At 39.1% G+C, this 25,156-nt stretch overlaps 1 non-coding gene across 1 annotated transcript; it reads left to right on the plus strand.

Annotated features, from left to right (window-relative positions):
- Nucleotides 1-16,724: 16,724 nt before the first annotated feature.
- LOC122482282 lies at nucleotides 16,725-16,833 on the plus strand. The gene has a single exon (XR_006297081.1). It is a non-coding gene; the product is annotated as a U6 spliceosomal RNA (small nuclear RNA).
- Nucleotides 16,834-25,156: the final 8,323 nt, after the last annotated feature.

The raw sequence follows: 25,156 nt of genomic DNA on the forward strand, positions 1-25,156 counted from the left end.
CCAAAGGGTCCTCAATGAATAGCACCCCTCTTTCTTGTCCAAAATCCTGATGAAGTGGAAAGTAAATAAAGAGTAAATATGGGAGCCAAAACATTCTATTTTTAATGATAGAGGCTAAGTTCCCTAGCCTGTATTCCCACAAGGCTGTCACCCCTTAAACCTTTCCTCTATTAAATTCTAGGTTGCTCACAGTGAAGCTGCATACCTCTATCCTTCTTCATTCAGTCTCTAGAAAAGAAGGTGGCTCTTCTGGTAACTCTTAATGCCTCTGGTTTCTCCTTGGTTCATTGTTTCTGAGTCTATGCCCATACCTGAACCAATCACAGTTAAGAAGTAGAATGAGACATGAGAATTAATTGGCTTAAACAACTAGACTTTTGCCTGGAGCTGGAAGAAAGGGTATCAGTCATACTAACTAGGAGACTAACTGTGAGATGAATGAATTTCCCAAATGGGGAGTCCAACAACTTCCTGCAAGAAAAGAGGGAAAACAGAAGTGTAGAGTTAACCAGCAAATGCGCCCCCTACCCAACCTTGGAGTGTGAGATCCCCAGTCTTGAAGAGTCACGTAACAGGCAAGCTGAGACTGAAGGAACAAAAAGGAGTTAGCAGTGAAAAGAAGATGTAGAAGGCATTCCAGTCAGCAAATAGCATGTATAAAGCTCTGGAGGTAAGAGATACAGGACACAGACAAGAACCACTAGTATTTCAGTATGCCTAAAGGACAGACCTGGCATCCCTTCCCTCAAAAACCAAACAATACTGAGGTCACATCAGTAAACATTTGTGGACTGCAGGACTAGCATCCCCTGTGATTCAGCCTCACCCCTGGACACAGCTCCTTACTCCAATAGTACCTTAGCCCCCCACCCCTGTTCTGCAGTGCCCTCCTCAATCTCAAGGAACCCACAACAGCCAAGAAGGACCTGGGCCCCAGGCTGCTAAGCCTCCAGAGATGATATGCCCCATAGGTGTACTCTGGCTACCAGATCCCAAAACGACACAGCAACTAGGGCTGATGAAGGGCTAGGAGAAGACTAAGAATAGTTACAGTTGCCTGAGGGAAATTTGCAGGAAGTTCAGCTGAGTAAGACTTTCCAAAGCCTTGGCTGGCCTCCTCCAGAACCCTGAAAGACTCAATTCCTCCAACATAAACCCTGAAGCCATGGCCTCCCTTTCAAGGCATATGGAAGTGAAAAGACCCACAGTGTCTAAAAATCTACATGCTGGGTTTGTCACTATCTCCCTAGAAGCTAAAGGCCTCTGTTCAGAGGCTCCAAGACACAGACCTTTTCCAAGTACCCGTGAAGGGTCTAGGGAAATGGCTGGTGTTAACCATACCGTACCCACCAGGTCACCAATGTGCACAGTGTGTAAGAACTTGGACTTTGCACTCACACAGAATTGGATTTGAATTGGCCCGCTACTTGGCTCTACTACCACTTGGTGACTTTGGGCAAGGTACTTTACATCTTGATCCTCAATTTTCTCATTTATAAAGTGGAGAGGGTAGTGTTGATATGAGCATATATGAGATGCTAACTGTGAATATTTTTCATAAATATCAGTTCCTTTCCTTCCCTTGATGCCACCAGGCTCCTTTCCCCACTTTTGGATACTTTCTCTTTTTCTTCAGACTCTATTTTGTCTCCCATTCTTGCTGCGAACAGACAGGAAGTTCCACAGTCCTGTCTGCTTGAAACAACTGCCTCCCAACCCAAGGCACTTGCACTTCAGGAGACACAGGGAGTAATAAGAGTCACAATCATTCAGTCATGTGAACTGAACACTGCCCGGTTTTATGTCAAGTGTGGGGGAATGCCATGGAGAATAAGGCATAGACTATTCCTCAAGAAATTCTATCCCAGTGGGAGAAAGCAACACAGAAGAGTTTATAATAATGCAGCACAATAACTTAGGTAAAAGGGGATATACCTACAGAGTCTGGGAGCATAAAGGAAGAGATGATACATGAGATAAATCTTAAAGTATCTGTAGGTGTCAGCTGAAAGAGGGAAGATGAGGAAAGAGCAGAAGAGAAAACATGAGAAAATTAAGGAAAGGACATAGAGCCTGGAAAGTGCAAGGAAATGGGAATTTCTGGATTTCTGGAAAATAAAGTGGCATACAGCCTACAGTAGGTGCCTAGTTATGTTTGGATAAGCGTAGAAAAAAGTCTGATGGGAAATACTCCAAACTGTTTACCCACAATGAGGTTGGAAATATGGGAGACGGGAGTCTTTCAGTTTTTACTTTATATCCCACTAACTACACTGTCTCAAATTGTCACAAGTGTGTGTCAGTTTTATGATTTAAAAATACACCTTTTTGAAAATGCAAAAACAGTTAATTTTGGTTACAATACATAGAACAACTTAGAGTGGGGCAAGTCTAAAGCAGAACAACCAGTTACAAGGCTACTATAGGTGATGAAGTTCTAAACCAGAGAAGTTGCTATGGGGATGGGGAGAAGGAGAAGTCAAGGGTGTCAAGCCTGTAGAGTTTTGTAGGTAGTGGTACTTTTACTGAGACAGAGACTATGAGGGAAACAGATCTGGATTAGGAGAGCATATGAAGTAGAGGCAGTGAGAGCAGTTTTGTCCATGTGACCACTGAGGTACCCAGGGAATATCCAAGTGGTACTGCCCAGCTGGTAACTTGAATGTATGGTCTGACATTTGGAGAGAGAGAGCTAGGAGATATGAATTTGAAAAGTACCAGCATGTAAATCACAAAAATCCATGAGGATAGATTATATCTGTCTATCCCCAGGAAGAGTATGGCAAGGGAGAAAAAGAGAGGGTCCAGGAACACACCAGCCTTAAAATCAGGTGGAAAAAGAACTCATGAAGGTGTCATGGAAGAAACAGCCAGGGGGCACCTGGATGGCTCAGTCAGTTATGAGTCTGGCACAGGTCATGATCTCATGGTTTATGATTTCAAGCCCCACGTCTGGCTCTGTGCTCAGCGAGGGGCCTGCTTGGGCCTCTGCCCCTCCCCTGCTCGTGCTCACTCACTCTTTCCTTCAAAATAAATAAATAAACTTAAGAAAAAGAATAAGAAGAAGGAATAGCTAGAGGAGTAGGAAGAAAACCAAGAGGTCAAAGTGCCTTGGAGGAAAAAGTTTTGAAGAGGGAATGGATAACTGTGTCAAATGCTTCTGAGAGGTCAAGGAATTAAGGATTCAAAAGTGACCTTGACATGCCCATCAAGATGTCTGGGTTTCCTGCAAGGTGGTCTTAGGTGGGAGAGGTAGGCAATGGAGCCTCCATCCTGCTTATGGCTGTGTCTGAGCCAACATTTACCCTTTGCTTTCTAGTCTTAATGGTGCAGGACCCAAATCTTGTCACTATACTCTCATCCAGGCCGGGTACATTCTGAGTTCTAGAAAGTCTCTTCAGATAGAAAGGGCTACAAACCACCAGTGCAACAAACATACTACACTCTCTCTTTGGCCCTGAACAAGCCACACTTCTTCAGAGGGCCTCAGTTTTCCCATCAATAATTTAGAGGGTCAGAGGGAAGGTCAGAGGGAATCGTTTTTAAGGGCCCCTTTCAACCTTCATATTCCATGATCCAATAAACCACACAAAGAGACAGATTCCTATCCAGCCTTTTCTGAGCAGGGGACACCTTAAAATCTGATGCAAAAATGTTGCTCAGAGGTCATAGGCTCTGTGTTGATTAGCCATAGGTAAGAAAGCATAAGGCCTGCTTGAGAGACTCCCTCAGTCTGCATTCAGGTGCAGGACCTATAGTTAACTAGATTTCAAACACAGAGAAGAAAGGATATCACACTGAATATATGTTTGACTTCAGAGAAAGCCCTGCTCTTTAAGCCCCTCTTTGGTGCCACTGTACAATGAGAGACAGCATAAGACTGGTGACTAAGCCCAGCTTCAGATCCCCACTTATGAGCTGTGTGACCTCAGGCAAGTTATCTAGCCTTTCTGTGTATTGGTTTTCTCTGCCACTAAATGGGGATAGTAATAGTACCTACTTCATAAAATTGATATGATGATTAAATAAGTCAATATTTATAAAGCACATAGAACAGCCCATGACACATAACACATGTGATTGTTAAGTAAAATAATAACAGTACACACATACATGCATATGCTGATTGACTCTACGTCTCTGCTTTGTCTTCCAGGATAGCCACTTCATCTTCCATACACATCCCTCAGACAGTTCCAGGCACCCCTTCACACTAGCAAAATGGATAAAAAATTCTACCTTAGGTCTTTACACTTTATCATGAAGAGGAATAGAAGTGTGTCTCTTCCAATAGGTGTCACAGAACCTAAAGTTTTTTCTTAAAAAAAAAAAAAAAAAAGAGATCCTGTTTGCTGTAATTGGGTAATGTGGCCAGTTTAGACCTACCCCTTCAGGTAGGATTAGGTCAGTCCCACTCAAACCCATGGTTCAAGACTGAGGCAGTGGACAGGTCCCCAGAGGAAGATCAGAGTATGATTTGACCATGGGATGAAGACTTTTTTTTAATGTTTATTTATTTTGAGAGAGAGTGTGTGTGTAAGCACATAAGCAGGGGAGGGGAAGAGAGAGAGGGAGAGAGAGAATCCCAAGGAGGCTCCACACACAGCACAGAGCTTGATGATGGGCTCAATGTCATGGCTGTGAGATCATGACCTGAGCCAAAATCAAGAGTTAGATGCTTAACCAACTGAGCCACCCTAAGGGATGCAGATATTCACTATAGTTTCTACTAGATGACAAGCACCAGGCTACACATTGGGAATATAATCCTCAAAGTCACAATTCCTGCCCTCCAGGAGCTTACAGCCTAGAAAAAAACCATTATAACACAGCACGAGGAGAGAAGCACAAACATGACAGCATAGAGGAAGGTCACCCTAGTTGGCCAGGCCAGGGGGCAAAGAGGTATAAAAGAGTGGGAGTGGAAGCTGTCATGGAGCTTCCTGAAGGAGGTGAATCTTGAAAGAGAAGTAAAGCTTTATCAAGTGAGGAAGGGGGAAATGAATTTCCAAGCACAGAGCATCACATGATCAGAGGCATAGAAAATGCAAGCAATTCACAATGACTGGAACATAAAGTACATGTAGGGTTGGGGAGAGGGGGCAGCAGTTAGGGAAGAGTGGGGTGATGTGAGATGGAGAGGCCAGCAGACCCCAACTCAGGTCAGATTTGTGTTGAGATCTATGTAGCAATGGCATGAATGCAATAGTTGAAAATCTGAGGTAAGTAGAGAATAAGAAAAATATCGTGCAGAACAAAAGGAACCAGGAAAGAGTCTGAAAATGAGTTACCAGGGAGGTAGAAGCACTCAAGTAAAATAGAAAGAAAAAACATTTTTAAAAGGAAAAGACTGAAAGTGGCAGCTGTTGCAAAGAGATGAGGCAGGACAGGACCTGAAAAGACTTGTGATTAGTAATTGATGTTGAACTTGCCCTCTGACAGGGCAGCTTTAGTGATGGTGGACAAGCCAGGATTGCTTAGAATTCAGTAAACAGGAGTTTAAAGTGGAAGAGATGATAGTTGGCTACTCTATCAAACACTTATATTTTATGATAAAATATGTATTCAAATACTTAAAATATGCATTCAGGAAGTTCCCTTCATAAATTTGTACTAAAAAAATAATCAGGACTATGTGCAAAGATTTATTTACAAAGGCTGTACTGTTATGTTAATTATAGCAAATAATTGTAAATAATCCTATGATTATGACTTAAAATGGCTAAATAAATTACCAAGCATCCATACAATGGAAATTTTAATGCAATGATTAAAAATCATGGTTAGAAAAACACTGACACAGGAAAAATATCACGTTACAAAAGAGAACATCCAGAATGCCCTCAAAGTCTAAGTAAGTCTCAAAGTCTTAGAAATAAGATTGGAAGGATATAAACCAAAATGTTTACATTGGTGGTTACTTCTAGAAGTGTGACTATGGGTGTCTGAAACATGTTTGATTATTTGTACTTCCCAATTTTCTACTACTATGTTACTTCTGTGATGAGAAAAAAAAAATTAAGGGCTTGCCAGTAATGAAAAAAGAATGGGATTAACTTCAAGAGAAATACGGTTGGGTTTCTTATAGGTTGAGGAAGACTGGAGTCTGTTTATGTGTGAAGGGAAAAGAAGAGGAAAAATGGAAGCTAGGAGAGAGGGAGTAAATGCAAAAGCCAGGCTCTGAGAGATAAAGGGGAACCTGGGGATGAGGGCTCCAGGGAGACAGGTGAAGATGGCAGAGGACAGAAAGGCAGTGGGAAAGAGACCTGATCACGGATGCACGATCACCTGCCTCTCGGTGTGGAGAGTAGGGAGATTAAAGCGATGGAGGAGAGTGGAAAAGGCTTACAACAGCTGCTGTGGGGAATTAGGAAGTCAATTAGCAATAAGTGAAGGGATTGTAGAGAGGCTCCAAGGGAGGGCCCAGCTGCCACCGAGGAGCAGGACTTGATCCCACTGCCAGTTAATATATTAGCTGCAGCCAAAGAGAAAATGTGTGGTCTGAATCCAACCAATGTCCAACGAATATCCAGAAAATGTGACCCAGAATAACTGCCACACTAAGGACCATATTAATGTATTAACTAATTTAAGCACTGCCTCTTCCAGTTTGATCTCAGGCAGTTGTATATCTTCACTGTAACCATTATTTTAAAAAATAAAAAAAGGAGGTGGGCAAAGGTAGTAAAATGAAAGGGGATTTAGGGAAATTACACTTTATCAGGCAAAATGATGAAGTGTTAATGATTTCTTAGATAGGACACCAAAAGCACAAACAACAAAAGAAAAAATAGATAAAATAGACTTCTTCAAAATTAAAACTTTTGTGCATCAAAGGACACTATCCATAGAAAGAAAAGGCACATTTCTCTACAAAATGGAAAAAATATTTGCAAATCATATCTCTGATAAGGAATTGATAACATATAAAACCTCTTACAACTCAACAAAAATAACCCAGTCACAAAGTGGGCAAATGACTTGAATAGCTATTTCTCCAAAGAATATATACTAATGGCCAGTAGAAAAGGTGCTCAATATCACTAATCACTAGGAAAATATAAATCAAAACCACAATGAGATACCACTTCACACTCATTAGGATAAAGATGATTTCTGGAGCGCCTGAGTGGTTCAGTTGGTTATGTGTCTGACTTCAGCTCAGGTCATGATCTGGCAGTTCCTGAGTTTAAGCCCTGCTTTGGGTTCTGTGCTGACAGCTCAGATCCTAGAGTGTGTTTGATATTCTGTGTCTCCCTCTCTCACTGCCCCTCCCCAGCTCACACTCTGTCTCCCTCTCTCTCTCTCTCAAAAATAAAATAAACATTAAAAAAAAAAAAAAGATACTCTGTTAACCTAAACAAGGAAGTAAGTTGAGGCAAGGTCAAATTATCAGAAATTTGAGTTTATTTGGGAATAGCAGAGGGAACCACAATTTGAGAAGCATGTTATAGCAAGCTACAGGTGAGTCCTTTGAGGGTTTGGGGCAGGCTGTATTTATGAGCAAGGAGCGCAAAGAGGGGGAAGTCCAGCCAGAGTCCAAGCAGCAAGTTCATTGGCTTGGGGATGGGGAGAGATTCTTGGTGGATGTTCATTAGTCAGGAGAGAAGTCTTGATCTTCTGTAAATCAGGCATTTACAAGAAATCAGTCTCTCAGTTAAATTCTATTCTTCTGAGGAAGGATGCATGAGAGTCTCCATTTCTTATGCTCCATTTCAATTTTATGTATGTATGTATGTATGTATGTATGTTTATTTTTGAGAGAGAGACAGAGTACAAGCAGGGGAGGGGCAGAAAGAGAGGGAGACACATAATCCAAAGAAGGCTCCAGGCTCTGAGCTGTCAGCACAGAGCCTGATGCAGGGCTCGAACCATGAGATCATGACCTGAGCTGAAGTTAGACGCTTGACCAACTGAGCCACCCAGGTATCCTTCCTCCAGTTCAATTTTAGATTGAAATCCTCTCACAACTCCATTAACACATTATTTATTTAGCCATCTCCTTATTGATGCACATCTACATTGCCTACAATTTTTGTGCAATTACAAAATTTAAGTAAAATCCCTTGAATATTTATCCTGGTAAGCTCCTGTAACTATTTCTGCAGGAAAAATACCTAAAAGTGAAATTGCTGAATCATGTCATAGACTTTTAATTTATGCTACTTAATCATGTTTTATAATCCACGTGGGCCAACCTAAATCTTTCTTGGAACAAGGTATAAACATAGGATGGGGATTTTACTTGCCATAGACACAAAACTGAAAGAGGGAACTTTATGCCTGTTTAGAAAGCCCACATAACTGCAAGTTAGTGGGTCAGAAATGTTTGGTGGAGGCAGGACAGATTGATAGATTTTACTCTGTGTTCTTCACTCTCCTTTTTACCTTTATTCTTATGTAGACAATAGCAAACCATTTTGGATAACTGCCTATGGCTTGTACCAACAAATAGAAGGAAGACATTCCAACAGATGAGGCTGCCCAGCAAGAGAACTCGGATCTCCTGAGATAGCTCCCCATCACTGAAATTGTTCAAGCTCAGGTGAAATGGTCCAAAAGACAGGCCATACAGTGAGGTAGTTGAGAAAGCACAGACCCTGGAGTCAGGATGCTTGGATTTGAATCCTGGTTCTGATATTTAGCTGGGAGATCTTTTCCTTTTTTTCCTTTTATTTTCTTTCTTTCTTTCTTTCTTTCTTTCTTTCTTTCTTTCTTTCTTTTTTTTTTTTAAGCTGGGAGATCTTGAGCAAGTTAATTACCCTTTTGTGCCTCAGTTTCTTTGGTGGTAAAATAGGAATAATGGTACCTACCTTACAGATTGTTATGCATCGCTTGTTCTCTCCATGTTTAAAAATACCTTTCAAAAGAAACATAGAGGAAGTCAGCTTTCTAAGATTAAATGCCTTGTAGCAGTTTTAAAAAATCCCCATAGAAGTTAAATCCAAAATGAGGTTGGGAGAGGGAAGAAGACCTAAGGATAAGACACTGATCAAGAATTCTGGCTCCCAATCCCCCAGCAGTAGGTGAATTCTAGTTGTTTGGGGAGCAGCATCTTAACAAGGAAATTAATAAACACAGGAATTAGAAAGACTATTATGAGAGAGAATTCAAAGTATTTTTAGGAAATTCTGTGGAGGGAAGTAGAAAGGCATGCATCATATCACACCATGGTGAAATGAAAAGAAAATCGGATGGCAGTCAGGGACTGAGGTTTTCGTTCTAAATCTGACACTGTGCCACCTTGGCCAACTGACTTCACCTGTCTGAGCCTCATTTTCCTTTAAACAAAATCATCTCTCCATACTCTCCATACTCTCATCAACTCTCAAGATCTTTGACTCTAGCCATCAGTACTCAAGTTGAAAAGATTTGATGGTCTGGGGCCTCACAGTTAGACAAATGAAAGTCTGTAGAATGCCAAACCCCCCCATCAAGAAGGCAAATCAAGAGAATCCTATGGGGTGGCTCAGTCAGTTGAGTGTCTGACTTTGGCTCTGGTCATGATCTCACAGATAGTGAGTTTGGGCCCTGTGTCAGGCTCTGTGCTTAAAGCTCAGAGCCTGGGGCCTGCTTTGGATTCTGTGTCTCCCTCTCTCTCTACCCCTTCCCCACTCATGCTCTGTCTCTCTCTCTCTCTCTCTCTCTCTCTCTCTCTCTCTCTCTCTCTCAAAAATAAATAAACATTTAAAAATAAAAAAAATTTTAAAAATAAAAAACAAGAGAGAACCTTAGAGGGCTGATGTGGAATTGGTTGCCCACTGAGGACTCTGTTCTCTAGGGAACAATTTGGCTTAGTTGTCTCTTTCAAAGCCATAGAACCACAGACTGCCAGAACCAGAAACCACCCATTCTCACCTTCTCATTCTGCAGTTAAGAAGAGGCTCAGAAAAGTTAAGTTACTTGGCATAGGTCATGCAGAAGGACATGGCAGAGCCAGGAATAGACATCAACCATCTTGATAGATCAGTTTTTCCTACTACCCTTGCTGTCTGGAAATGTGGGAGCCCAGGGCCTAGCACACAGCAAGTGATCACTTATATTTGGTTTTTAGTTGAACAGCATCCTGGACACAAGCAGGGCTGGTGGCTACAGTAATCAAAGGAGACATTGGTTTCAGGTGCAGAATTAAAGGGGAGGGGTCAAAAAACCTCAATACTCAAAACAATATTTTAATGCACTATTTAAAAATTAAAAGTCAATGAACAAAATACAAAATATAAAAACTTTAAAATAAAGACAGAATCCGAACGTGCATTTGTACAACAGTGCCTCACCTATCTTGTCCTAATCCCGACCCTGACTCCAATAAAATTTTGCTTACAAAAAAAAGGTTGACAAGCCACAGCCATAGTTTGCAGATTCATTTAAAATATTGCATTAAAACATTATGTATCCTGATTTCTGAACTTTTTGATGCCCCCTTAAATTTCATGCCTAAGGCAAGTGCCTCACTTTTTTCATCCTAGTACAGCCTAGGCAACACAAGGAATGTCTGGCACCCAGGGCATGCTCTACCTAAAATCCAAGGTTTCCTAACCTTTGTTCCATGCCCCACCCCCCTCCATGGGAGTATGCAGATAGATTCTAGGGATCCATGAATCTCCTCAGGTTATAGGCAAAGTACTGTGTTCACAGGTCTTTTCCTGGGAAAACAAAAGGTCCTTAGTCTTCATAGTTTCAAAAGGACTCCAAAAAGGCTAAGAACCCTGACACAGAATGAGGCAGGAAGTTTCCTTCTTATACAAAACCACCCCACCTGCCACTTTCCTGTGTTTTCATCTCTCTTTATTATTCTCCCTACATAAAATGTACATCTATAAGAAAAAGCTAATATGTTCATTCTCACACAAGTGCAAACGACAGGATAAGACACAAAGCCCTGAGCAATGTTTATTCACTGTAGCTCAAAAGCCTTGGGCCAATATTAAGAGCCTCTCAAGGAAGCAATTTAAGTAATAGGTAAATGCTTCAGGGGTACATCTCCCTGGCCCTCCACCTCAAATCACAAGACTGAGAGACTTCCATAACCCTTCCCAAGTATTTCTCATCCACAACCAACATCCTTTCAACAAGACAAGTCATGAGGAGTAAGGAAAAACAGCACCGGCTAAAAATGAAAGGATCTCTGCGAAGCCAGCAGCCCAGCAATCCTGTAAAAACCCTTCACCAGGCTTCGCTTGGAGGAGAATTTCCTAGATAGGCCTCAGAAAGTCTCAGACACCAAGTACGCAAGACCGGAAGCATGGGGGCGGGGACCCGCGCAGGGACTTACGAGGAGGAAGTAGATCACCCAAGAGGCCAGCCGGCCCTGATTGAAGGTTGATAAATGGTTGCCTGTTTCACGCTACCTCTGTTAACTGCAATCGAAGTGGCAAATATTTACCTTGGAATCCGACTGACTGAAAATATTTGGTTGGAGCCAGATGCGTCGCGTGTCTGTCCCTGAAATATTAGCCAAAGGAGTGATTTAAGAAAATAAAATGGTGGGTGGGGTGCCTGCCTGGCTGAGCTGTTTACTTTCCTTCTGCAGAGCGTGTGGAGCTTCTAACAATCCCGTAGGGAATGTGAACAGCTGGGAAGCAGGCCAGACTGGGGGAGAGAGAGAGGGTCTGTTTTGCTTTGGGCAGATAGTTTTACATAAATCAGAGATGTGGAAATATACATCTTAAGGCTCTTGGTAATGCTCTCAAAACAATTTACCTAGGAGAAGTAAACTGTGAAGTGGTTGTGTTAACATCTTTAGTTCTAAAGCACGTCTAAAATAAGGGCACTAGTTACTTGGGAACGGCAACTCCTTTTAGAAATGCTACTGCTTTCTAAGCAGCTTATCTGTCCTGAGGTGTGGGCGAGACAATTCATATAGCTTAGGGTTGAACAAGATGCTTACTATGCACCTGGCACTGCAGTCAGCTTTATTGGCCCGTTGTCTAGCAATTCTCAGAACCAGAAGAAACCTGGGATGAGTTACCATTAGCTAGCTCCATTTTCCAGGTGAGAATCAGCTTCAATCAGAAATGTTGCATGAGTTATCCAAGACCTCAGGACTCATTAGTTGACAGAGCTGGGATTGGAACCCAGACAATCTGACACCTCCACTCTTTGCCTTCCCTTGAGTGCACCAGTTATTGTGAGATGCATCTCTGGCCTGTAATTCTACAGGGGAGGGGAATGAGATTCATGCTGCTGATTGGGGAGGTTTTACCTGTCTGTGGCCAACAGAACCTCTGGGAAATGCTGCTTGTGAGAAAAGTAGAACTAAAAATAAATGTAACAAAAATAAACTACCAGTAAAATACTTTTTAAAAAAAGAAGTCAATATTTTGTCTCTTCTTCAAATGTAAAGAGAATACAAAGTATATGGGGGTGTGGACTCAAGTAATAGAATCTTTGTCTCCCCCAAGGGCAGAAACAAAGAGTCAGAGGAGGCAAACTGAGTACCTGATACCCATTACAGACTGTGCCCACTTTCTCCAACCTTCCTTAACCTAATCTTAATCTAGAATCTGTGTCTAAAGATATGACATTTTAAAGAAGTTACATTAATCAAATAGTTACTTTGAGAACAACTGATTGTTTTTAATTGAACTAATTTTTTTTTCTAGATTGGATTCTGTGTGTTAACAGAAACCATTTATTAAAATATAATTCCTGACTTCCCAGTCACTTAGCCTAGAAGCCTTCAAATTATCTTAGTCTCTGCCTCACCTTTGCTACACCTAACCTACACCTAACCCTATCTCTCACCCTAACCCTACAAATGACCCGCACTCACCCATGGGGGTTTCAGTGGCTCCTTCTGCATTGAGGTGACCACCTGGCTCTAGCCTGGCATTCTAGGCACTCCTTGATCTGTCCCAGCCTAACTGGAAGCTCAGTTGTGGGATCCAAGAGAGCTTGAAATCTAATTCCATCCCCACTACTGAATAACTGAGGGTACTTCCCTTCTCTGTCTGCCTTAGTGCCTTCATCCATAAAATGAAGGTGTTGGGATAAATGATTCACTGGTCCTTATAATTGGAACATTCTTTGCATCTGCCCCTTAAGCTTTCTTTCCTGTGTCTTTCCTTCATGCACCATGTGCTTTAGCCCCAATAGACCCAGGAACCAGCACAAGCCCTGCACATTCCTATTTCTGCCTTTCTGCCTTCATCTGGACTGTCCCTCCTCCTTTATTTCCAGATGACCAAATCCTATTAAAGACTCACATATAATGCCAACAACCTCAGGAAGCTTCCTTGATTCAGTCTAGGAATTACATAACCTAGTAGCTTTTGAGCCTAGTATCTTTTAACCTAGTATCTCGTTTTGAGCACAGAACCATGTTTGGATTGTTCATATATTTTCAGGGTCCAGGTCACCTTTGTATCCTCCCCAGTGCCAGGCTAAAAGAAGACATTTAGTTAAAGAGCAGCTGGTAATAAATGGGAACGAAATGTTAGTTGATATTAACTACTAGAAAGTAGAAAATACCTATTAAATGTGAGCTATTGTTTTTAATCCAGTGATAATTATAGATGTTTATAGAGTAGAATGAATGAAATTAAATTGCAAGACAAAAAAGCCTATGAAAATATGTCAAGTTTTGTTAGGCTGGGTCTAAAAACATAAAGTAAAAGGACATACACTACTTAGTAACATCCAGAAAACTGAGGCAATATTTGGGGTCAACTTTTCTAGTTGTATGCAGGTAGACATGTTTAAAATTTAAAGAATCATAGAAACCTTAAACTTGAACAGGTAGTCTATAAGAGATTTTAATCTCAACACTGAAATTCTCAATTCTTTCTGTTGCAATAAACATCTTAACATATTGAGTACTTTTTAAAAATTTAAACTCTAAAATAGAAAAGTAACCTGATTTATTTATCAATTTAACCAAAAATAATATATAAATAAATTTCAGATTTAGTGCTCAAATATCACAGTGAGCTACCTCAAGTATTTAAAAAAATTTTTATTTTTATTTTTTTAATTTTTTTTTTAATTTTTTTTCAACATTTATTTATTTTTTAGGACAGAGAGAGACAGAGCATGAACGGGGGAGGGGCAGAGAGAGAGGGAGACACAGAATCGGAAACAGGCTCCAGGCTCTGAGCCATCAGCCCAGAGCCCGACGCGGGGCTCGAACTCACGGACCGTGAGATCGTGACCTGGCTGAAGTCGGACGCTTAACCGACTGTGCCACCCAGGCGCCCCTTTTTTTAATTTTTTTTAACGTTTATTTATTTTTGAGACAGAGAGAGACAGAGCATGAATGGGGAGGGTCAGAGAGAGGGAGACACAGAATCTGACACAGGCTCCAGGCTCTGAGCTGGCAGCACAGAGCCCAACGCGGGGCTCAAACTCATGGACCGCAAGATCATGACCTGAGCCGAAGTCGGCCACTTAACCGACTGAGCCACCCTGGCGCCCCCACCAAAAATTTTTTTAATGTTTATTTATTTCTGAGACAGAGAGAGACAGAGCATGAGTGGGGGAGGGGCAGAGAAAGAGGGAGAGAGAATCAGAAGCAGGCTCCAGGCTCTGAGCTATCAGCACAGAGCCCAATGTGGGGCTTGAACTCACAAACCGTGAGATCATGACCTGAGCCAAAGTCGGTCGCTCAACCGACTGAGCCACCCAGGCAACCCTCAAGTATTTTAATATATAAATGCCTACATGTACAACATGTCCTGTTGAGAACACAACCATTACAAATGATTGGAGGCAACAAGCTGCTATTGCAGGCTGTAGGAAAAAATCTGCAGCTGTGGAAAGAAAAGGTCTCTGTCGGGGCGCCTGGGTGGCGCAGTGGATTAAGCATCCGACTTCAGCCAGGTCACGATCTCGCGGTCCGTGAGTTCGAGCCCCGCATCAGGCTCTGGGCTGATGGCTCGGAGCCTGGAGCCTGTTTCCGATTCTGTGTCTCCCTCTCTCTCTGCCCCTCCCCCGTTCATGCTCTGTCTCTCTCTGTCCCAAAAATAAATAAAAAAAACGTTGAAAAAAATTAAGAAAAAATATTAAAAATATATTAAAAAAGAAAAGAAAAGGTCTCTGTCTTGAGTAAAAAGCATTTGACCATGAACGCAACTGGGTATCAAAACCTTACTTTGGCTAATGAGAGAGTACAACGTCAAGAACAGGGGGGCAGGGAATGGAAAAATGTTTTTAGCACTGCCTTTTCCCCTTCCTTCCTCCCTCCCTTCCTTCCTTCTTTCCTCCCTCCCTCCCTTCTTTCCTTCCTTCCTTCCTACCTCCTCCCTCCCTCCCTCCCTTCCTTCTTCCTTTCCTTCTGACCCAAAAGGAATACAACATTATACAAAATTTAAAGTTGCAGATATAACACATATAGTGAAATCTCCCCAGATTCCATCCCACTTCCCCCCATCCCTAAATAATCATTGTTAACATTTTGGCACATGTGCCTCCGTTTTTTCCCTGCATTTGCTAACATTATTTTTGTTACTATTGATTTTTCCAGAATGGGATCATAGTTTATATGTCACTCAGTGACTTTCTTTGCAACAAGTCAAATCCCTAGCATTATGATATTATGGATGTACCCACGACTTTGCTGATGGATTTTTACTGATATTCCAGAGTTTTAAACAATGCTCTTGTGTACGTCCTTGTATACATATCCTTTTGCTTATGACATTGCTTTCTGACAGAGCAGGCTCCATTTTTAAGAGCTGCAGAGGAGAAGCTTTAGTTCAGCAGTTTTTTATTGATAATACAGTTCATCAGCGGAGCAGTTTCAAGGCAGATTAGATAAAACTATACTTGGGAACAGAAGGACTCACACCACACCCAAATTCAAAGGGATTTCTCAAGAGGAGGAGAGCCCTCCTCTCTCAGCAGCTATCACACCTACCAGGTTTATCTTTGGAAGTTGAGCCAGTTACCTTCCATGCCTGAGTTCCCTCTGCAATACATAGATCTGAAGGGCATTAGTGTATCACATGTATGTAAAATGCATGAAACATGGGCGTTCACATTTGTGAATTAGAATGATGACAGGTAGGGAGATTCAAGAAGTTTAATATTCAAGATTTTCAGCTGAGAGGGGTGTATTTGAAAAGTCCTTGTGTAACTGGGGGAAGGGAGAGTGGCTTTGTTTGATAGCTACATACTGTCTGCAGCCCAACTCCAGTGTGTTGGTGCAGAACTCTGAGCCTGCCACCTTTTCTGAGAGCCTCTGTAATTCCTTCCACTCTGGCTGGGAAGGGTGTCTTTAACACATCTCCTCTGAGTGGAGGCTTTGCTCTGACCATCTTCAGTGGCCTCCAAGCTTGTCAGGCTCTGATATGAGCAAGAAGAGCCACCACTTCCTATCTGGTAGGGGACCAAACTTACTGTGAGTGCCTGTGGCGAGATGGCCACTCACTCAAATAAACCGTTTCTGAACGTGTTTGGTTTTTGGCCGGAGTCAGGAGATTTCCTCTTTCTTTTGGTCAATGAGGATTTAAAAATTAAAAAAAACATCCAATTTGACCCTCTCCTCCAGCACCCTCCGACTCCTCATTCTACAGATGAGGAAACTAAGGCCAGAGTGTAAAGTGACTGGCCCAAGGCCTTGTGAGTAACAGAGCTTCTTAATTCCTCCAGATTACTGCCTGTCTTTTAATTAGCATTAACAGCTTGTTGTCATCAGGGAACCATCAGCATTAGCAGAACTTGTCTGTTAAAGAGTCTTTGTCTTGAATGCTCCAGAGAGATTTATCAGAATAGAAGCAACAGTTGTGCTTGCTTTGGCAGCACATATACTAAAAATTAGAACAATACAGAGAAGATTAAGCACGGTCCCTGTGCAAAAATGACACGTAAAGTAGAAATAAGTTATAGTAATAATAAATTATCATACAATAAACGGATAAGGATAACATGCCAGATGCTGTTCTAAATCTTCTAGATCCTATGACTGTTACTTTTTCCCCTCTTTCTTGCTTTGCCTTCTCTTGATTTTTCTTTCTCTAATTTGATTTCTCTGTAATTGGTTGGAAAGTGTGTGTGCTTGTGTTTATTATTTATAAACTAGCTGGCTTAGCATGCTGATTTAACAAAAAGTCTGAAGTTAATATCTTTACCTTACTCCTAAATAATGAAGGATGATTTTAATTCACGTATAAGCCTAGTATTTTAATTCTGGTCTATCCCCTCCCCACAAAATTAAGAGTATGTTGTGACATGTTTTTCCATAGTCAATGTTTGCTGAGATATGCCCTCATATTTCCCAAAATGTTTTTGTTCAATGTTTTTTTCTTACATCTCAGGCTTTTCATTTTTTTTTTTTTTATTCTGTGAAAGTACATCTTTTATGATTTCATTTAGTGATTGTTTTTGGGTGATGCATGTTCTCCAGTTATTGAAGGGGAGGAGAAGTTTTATTGGTTTTGTTTGCCTGGAAACAATATTCTTTATGTAATTATTTTCTTGAAATATAGCTTCATTGAATGTGGAATTCCAAGGTCGACAGCTATTTTCTCTTAACATATTGAAGAAATTCTTACACTGTATTCTCTTCCTTAGTTGCTCTTATAAAGTGAACTGTCAGTCTAATTGCCCTTTTTTATAGGTGGTTTTCTTTTCTCTTTGACTGCTTTAAGATCTCTCTCTTTCTCTTTCTCTCTGTCTCTCTGTCTTTCATAGATTCATTTGTATTCTGCTGTTTCACTATGATGTGTCTAGGAGAGAATTTCTTCTTACATGATGCTTGAGATTCACTGAATTTTCTGGATCTAAGAAACACTGGCTCTTTTGCATTCTCATCATTATCTCCTTCTGGAACTCTGCTGGACTTTCACACCTTGGCCTTAGTCTTTTTATAAAATGTCCCTTTTTAAATCTCACTCTACTACGTGTAGATAATTTCTTTAGATCCAGTTCTCTAATTCTTTCTTCAGCTATGCTTGGTTTCCTTTTAATGCATTGAGGTATTTTTGTACAACTTTACTGAACCATAATCAACATACAATAAACAGCACATATTCAAAGTGTACACTTTGATAAATTCTGACATGTGCATAAACTCATAAAACCATCACCACAACCAATATAATGAACAAATCCTTTACCCCTCAAAGTTTACTCATGTCTTTTTAAATTTTTTTAAAGATTTTCGGGGTGCCTGGATGGCTCAGTCGGTTAAGAGTCCGACTCTTGGTTTCAGCTCAGGTCATGATCCCATTGTTTCATGAGTTTGAGCCCCACATCGAGCTCTGCGCTGGCAGTACTGAGGCTGCTTGAGATTCTCTGTCCCTTTCTCTCTGCTCTTTCCCCACTTGTGCTATCTCTGTCTCTCTCAAATAAATAAATTTAAAAAAAAATTTTTTTAAAGTAAATTCAATTTTTTAAAGATTTTCTTTTTTAAGTAATGTCTACACCCAATGTGGGACTCAAACTTGTAACTCTGAGATCAAGTGTCACACACTCCACTGACTGAACCAGCCAGGCATGTCTCCTAATGTCTTTTTGTACTGTTTTCTCCAGTCTTTCCCTACCACTACCCTTTATCAATCAACCATTAGTTCACTTTCTATCATTATAGATTAATTTGAATTTTTTGGAATTTTATACATATGGAATTATATAGTATGGCTCCTTTTTGGTTTTTTGGTTTTTTTTTTTTGGTCTGATTTCCTTCACTCAATAAAATTATTATGAAGTTTATCCATGAACATTGTTAAATCTATATATAGTTCATTTATTTTTATTGCTGAATAGTACTCCGTTGTATGGATATGCCATAGTTTTTATCTTGTCACTTACCATTGGACATGTCCAGTTCTTAGCCATTGCAAATAAAGTTGCCACAAACAATCATGTACGTCTTGTTAGGGACATGTGCTTTCATTTTTCTTAGGTAAATATTTAGTAATGGAATAGCTGAATTATATGGTAGGCATATGTTTAGCCTTTTTTTTTTTTTAAGACACTGCCAAAGAGTTTTCTGAAGCGGTTGCGTCATTTTACATTTTCATCAGCGGTGAATGAGAGTTCCAGTTGTCTACATCCCGGCCAGTGTGGTATTATGAGGTTTCTTTCTATTAGATATGTAGTTATATCACGTTATGGTTTTAATTAGCATTTCTCTAATGACTAATGACATTGAACATCTTTTCCTGTGCTTATTTGCTATCTGTATATCTTCTTTAGTGAAATGTCTGTTTAAATGTTTTGCCTATTTTTAAATTGGGTTGTCCCTTTCTTACTGAATTATAATAATTCTCTACATATTCTAGATACAAGAATTTTGTCAGATATATGTATATCTTGCAAATATCTTTTTGACAGTCTATAGCTTGCCTTTGCATTTTTTAAATTGTGTTCCTTGAAGAGCTAAAGCTTTTAATTTTGATGAAATCTAATTTATTGATGTTTTCTATTAGAGTCATGATTTTTATGTCATATTTTTAAAAATATTTGACAAATTCAAATAGGATTGTCATATATATATAATATATATATTATATATATACATATAATTTTAGAGTGTGTGTGAGCAGAGAGTGGGGGGAGAGAGAGAGAGAGAGAGAGAGAGAGAGAGAATCTTAAGCAGACTCCATGCTTAATGCAGAGCCCAACACGGGCTTGACCCTGGTACCATGACCTGAGCCAAAATCAAGAGTCGGATGCTCAACCGACTGAGCCACCCAGGTACCCCTATCTTATATAATTTTATGTAGAAATTTCATAGTTTTAAATCTATGTTTTAGTCAATGATATATTATTTTTTATATGATGGGATGCAGAATCAAAGTTGATATTTTTCCATATGGCTACTCAATTTTTCCAAAACCTTTTGTCGAAAAAATTATTCTCCTCTCCTCTACCTCTCCCCCATTGAATTACTCTGGTACCTTTGTTGAAAATCAATTAACCTTATATGCCTGAGTCTCTTTCTTGACTCTGTTATATTATGTTGATTAATTTGCCTAACTTTACACCAATACCAGAGTGTCCTAATTGTTGCAGTTTTTTTTTCTAATTGTTGTTTTTTACTAAGTTTTGAAATCCAGTAGTATAAGTACTGAAGCTTTATTTTTATTTTTGTTTGTCTTATTTTCAAAGTTGGTTTAGTCATTCTAGGTCCTTTTCATTTCTATATAGATTTCAGAATCCTTTGGTCAATTTATCAAAAAAAAGTCTGTTGGGATTTTGACTGGGATAGTATTAAAACTTTAAATCAATTTGGGGAGGATTGGTATTTTAATAATCTCTAGTATTCTGATCCATGAACATGATATATTTATCTCTCCATCTTTTTAGGTCTTCTTTAATCTCTTTCACCAATGTCCTGTAGTCATCATGGTATAGTTATTATATTTTTTTGTCAAATTTATTCCTATTTCTTATTTTTATGCTGTTGTAAGTGGTATTGTTCTTGTAATTTTAATTTCTAACTCTTTTTTTTATTTTAAAAAAAAAATTTTTTTTCAACGTTTATTTATTTTTGGGACAGAGAGAGACAGAGCATGAACGGGGGAGGGGCAGAGAGAGAGGGAGACACAGAATTGGAAACAGGCTCCAGGCTCCGAGCCATCAGCCCAGAGCCTGACGTGGGGCTTGAACTCACGGACCGCGAGATCGTGACCCGGCTGAAGTCGGATGCTTAACCGACTGCGCCACCCAGGTGCCCCTAATTTCTAACTCTTTATTGCTTGTATAGTTGATCCTTAAACAATCACAGATTTGAACCATGTAGGTCCACTTATACATGGATTTTTTTACAGTACAGTACAGTACTGTATTTTTTTCTCCCCTAACAATTTCCTTTCTCTGGCTTACTTTATTGTAAGGATCCAGTACATAATACATATAACATATAAAATATATGTTTATCAACTGTTTATGTTATTGGTAAGGCTTCTAGTCAACAATAGGCTATTAGTAGTTAAGTTGTGGGATAGTCAAAAGTTACATGCAGATTTTTGACTGCATGGGGGTCAGTGCCCCCCCATATTATTCAAGGGTCAACTGTATACAGAAATACAATTGAGTTTTGCACTATGATCATGTATCCTGAAAATGTGCTCAACTCACATGTAAGTTCTAGTAAGTTCTTTTTGTAGGGTCCATGGGATTATCTACAAAGATAATCATGATGTCAACAAATACAGTTTTTTTCCTCTTTACTAATCCATTTACCTTTAATTTGTTTTTCTTGACTTACATACTGGCTAGAAATTCCACTACAATGTTGAATAGAAGTGGTAAGACCAAGCATGTTTGCTTTGTACTTGATCTCAGGGGGAAAGAATTCGGTTTTTCATTATTAAGTATGTTAGCTGTAGATTTTTTATAGATGTCCTTTATTAGGTCGAGGAAGTTCTCTTCTATAACCAGTTTGCTAAAACTTTTTAGCAGAAATAGATGTTGAATTTTGTCAAATGTTTTTTCTGCACCTATTGAAATAAACATACAGTGTTTCTATTTTTTAGCCCGTCAATATGGTGAAAAAAATTTTTAAGTTTATTTATTTATTTTAGAGAGCGAGAGCAAGTGGGGCAGGGGCAGAGAGAGAGAGAGAGAGAGAGAGAGAGAGAATCTTAAACAGGCTCCCCACTGCTAGCATGGAGCTGATGTGGGCCTTGAACTCACGAAATGGTTTAACATTTTAAAGTTAATATAATTCACCATATCGAGGTGCCTGGGTAGCTCCGTGGGTTACGCGTCTGACTCTTGATTTCTGCTCAAGTCGTGATCTCATGGCTCCTGAGTTCAAGCCCTGCATCAGGCTCTATGCTGACAGTTCATAGTCTGCTTAGGATTCTTTCTCTCTATCCCTCCGTCTCTCTCTCAAAATAAATAAACATTAAAAAAATAAAATGTTAAACCAAGCTTGTATTCTTGGAATAAAACTCTCCTGGTTATGATATATTATCCTTTTTATGTATTGTTGGATTTGATTGGCCAAAACTGTTAGAATTCTTACATCTATGTTCATGAGGAATATTGGTCAGTGGTTTCCTTATAATGTTTTCTTTGGTTTGAGTATCAAAATAACGCAAGCTTCATAGAATGTTATGAGAAGTATTCACTTGTCTGGAAGAGTTTTTATAAAATTTGTATTATTTCTTCCATAAATGTTGGGTAAAATTTATCAGTGACACCAGTCACAAGTAGTGTTTTCTTTTGGAAAGACTGAAGTTCAATTTCCTAAGTAGAAATAGAGCTAATTCAAATCACCTATTTCTTGAGTGAGCTTTGGTAGTTTGTGTCTTTCAAGGAATTTGTCCACTTCTAAGTTTTTTAATTTATTGGCATGAATTATTCAAAATTTCTTCATCTCTATAGAATCTGTAATGATACCACCTCTCTCATTCTTGATTTGGCAACTTGTGTCTTCTTTTCTTCCTGCTTAGTGTGGCTAGAAGTTTATTTTTTCTGTTTTCCATTTCACTAGTTTCTGCTCTTGTCTTCATTATGACCTTTATTCTGCTTACTTTAGGTATAATTTGTATCTTTTCTAGTTGTTTAAGGTGGAAACTGCTGTTATTGACTTAAAATTTTTCTTCTTTTCTAATATAGGTATTCAGTGCTATAGATTTCCTACTAAGCACTGCTTTATTGAATTCCAGATATTTTAATATGTTGTATTTTCATTATCAGTTCAAAATACTTTCTAACTCCCCTTTTAATTTCTCTGACTTGTATGATATTAGTTTCTAAATATTTGGATATTTCGAGATATCTTTCTGTTATTATTATTATTATTATTATTATTATTTTTGATGGGGAAAGAGAGAGAGGCAGAAGGAGAGAGAGACAGAGAGAAAATCTTGAACAGACTCCATGCTCAGCATGAGCCTGATGTGGGGCTCAGTCTCACGACTATAAGATCATGACCTGAGCCGAAATCAAGAGCTGAACACTTAACCAGCTGAGCCACCCAAGTGTCCCTCTGTTATTGAGTTATTTAATTTCATTATGATCGGAAATAAACTTTGTATAATTTGAATCACTTTAAATATATTAGTACTACTTCTATGTCTCATATGGCAAATAATTTTTTTACTTAAAAAATATATATGTTGTGTGTACTTCAAAAAAATGCTTATTCTTCTGTTGTTGGATGTAATGTTCTATATTTGTCAATTGGAACAAGTTTTTTGATAGTGTTGCTTATGTCTAGTCTACCAATTATTGAGAGAGTAGTGTTGACTCTGACTGTAATTGTGGATTTATCTATTTTTCCTTGCAGTTTTGCTTCATGTATTTTGAAGCATTATTTTTAGTTGCATAATATTTATGATTGTGGCATTTTCTTGAGAAACTGTCTCCTTTATCTGTAAGAAACATCACTCTTTATCTCTGATAATATTTTTGCTTTGAAATCTGTGTTGTCTGATATTAAAATAGGCACTCCAGCTTTCTTTTAATTAGTGTTATCATGGTATATCTCCTTTCATTCTTTTACTTTTAACCTGTTTGGTTCTATATTTAAAATAGATTGTGTGTGTATGTGTGTGTGTGTGTGTGTGTGTGTGCACAGCATATAATTAGATCTTGTTTTTTCCATCCACTCAGATAATGTCTGACTTTTAATTGGGATTTTTTTTTTTTTTGAAGAAAGTAGACTATCTATACAGGAAAGTTCCTTTCTAATGTAAAACGGAGTTTAGAGAAAAGCTGGTCAGTGCTGGCAGGGCAGCTCCATATGATGAAGTTCTGGGGTGTTGGTGGGGCTCGTGGATTCTGGAGCCAATGACTGAGAAGGAATTCTTGAAGATGTGCAAAAAGGTGATTTTATTAAAGCATGGGGACAGGACCCATGGGCAGGAAGAGCTGCTGGGATTTTTTTTTTAATTGGGATCTTTGGAACTGTGCTGCCCAATACAGTAGCCACTAGCCACATATCCCTATTTAAATTAACTAAAATTAACTAAAATTTAAAAATCAATTCTTCAGGCACACTAGCCAAATTTCAAGTGCCCAATAGCCACATGTGGCTAGGAGCTTCAGTATTGAACAATACTAGTTTAAATCATTCATCTTTACATATAATGGAATTACTGATATGGTTAGGTTTGAGTCTAACATCTTGCTATTTGTTTTCTATTTCTCTCATTTGTCCTTTATTCCCTTTTTATTTCTGGAAGCTCTATTTGCTTTCAAATATGCTTGGTCATTCTTTATTGTCATTTTTCTCTGCTCATAATTTCAAATATTCATTTAATTTCTTTAAATATATTAAACATAGATTTAGGAAATCTATTTTGTGTCAATTCCAACATCTGAAATATTTGTGGGTCTATATTTGCTGAAATTTGCTTTGATGGTTCTCATTCATGGTGTCTTGTTTCCATTGTATATTTTGTGATTTTTAAAAACATATAAGCTGTCCATTTTCATTGGAACCAACCAGTAGGAATTCTTTTGAGATATGAACTAAAGTTACATTCCTCCTGAGAAATTTGCTTTTGTTTCTATCAGTTTCCTGGGGTGCTACCAATGTGGGACTATAGTTAAATTAAAATTTTAACTTAAAATCCAAGTGAATCCTGACAGAAAACACATGTGAGGACCAACTAGGTTTATGAATTCTCAAGGAAGAATTCTGTCTCATCCACCAGCACCAAGGTGAAGATAGGCATTTCTTCACTATCTCTTGTGCAGTGTGATTTCTTATTCAGCTTTCACTGAGGGTGTGATAAGGTGGCTTTCCTATTTGTTTCTCCACCTTGGTCAGCTAACTTGTAACTCCTGGCTCCATGCTGTGATTCATACAGCTGTCGAGGAGGAAAGACTCCCTCAAGTTTGAAAAAACGTTCAGAGTGATAGCTGGCTGGGCACTTGTTTCCTGACCAGATTTCCTACTTTCATTACTGGTTTTGAAATCAACAAATTCTTTACTTTGGATGTATTTACAATTATTTAAAAATATTATACCCAGAATTTTAGTTGCTCGCTTCAAACTGAAGGGTTGTTCAGAGTATTTAATCCATAATACTACAAGAAATGGAAATTTCCAGCTCTATTATTTTTCCGATTGGATGCTAGGTGATAAATTTCAGAGGCATTGGTTAACAATAAGAGCATAGCAACTATTATATGTTGAGTGCCTACTCTGGTTCAGGCGTTTTGCACATAAAATCTCCAGTCTTCACAATAATCCTACTGGTAGCTTTATTCTTTCCATTTAACAGATAAAACAATGAAGGTTAAATTATCC

Source organism: Prionailurus bengalensis, chromosome C1 (assembly GCF_016509475.1).
Source record: "Prionailurus bengalensis isolate Pbe53 chromosome C1, Fcat_Pben_1.1_paternal_pri, whole genome shotgun sequence".
NCBI classification, from domain to species: Eukaryota; Metazoa; Chordata; class Mammalia; order Carnivora; family Felidae; genus Prionailurus; species Prionailurus bengalensis.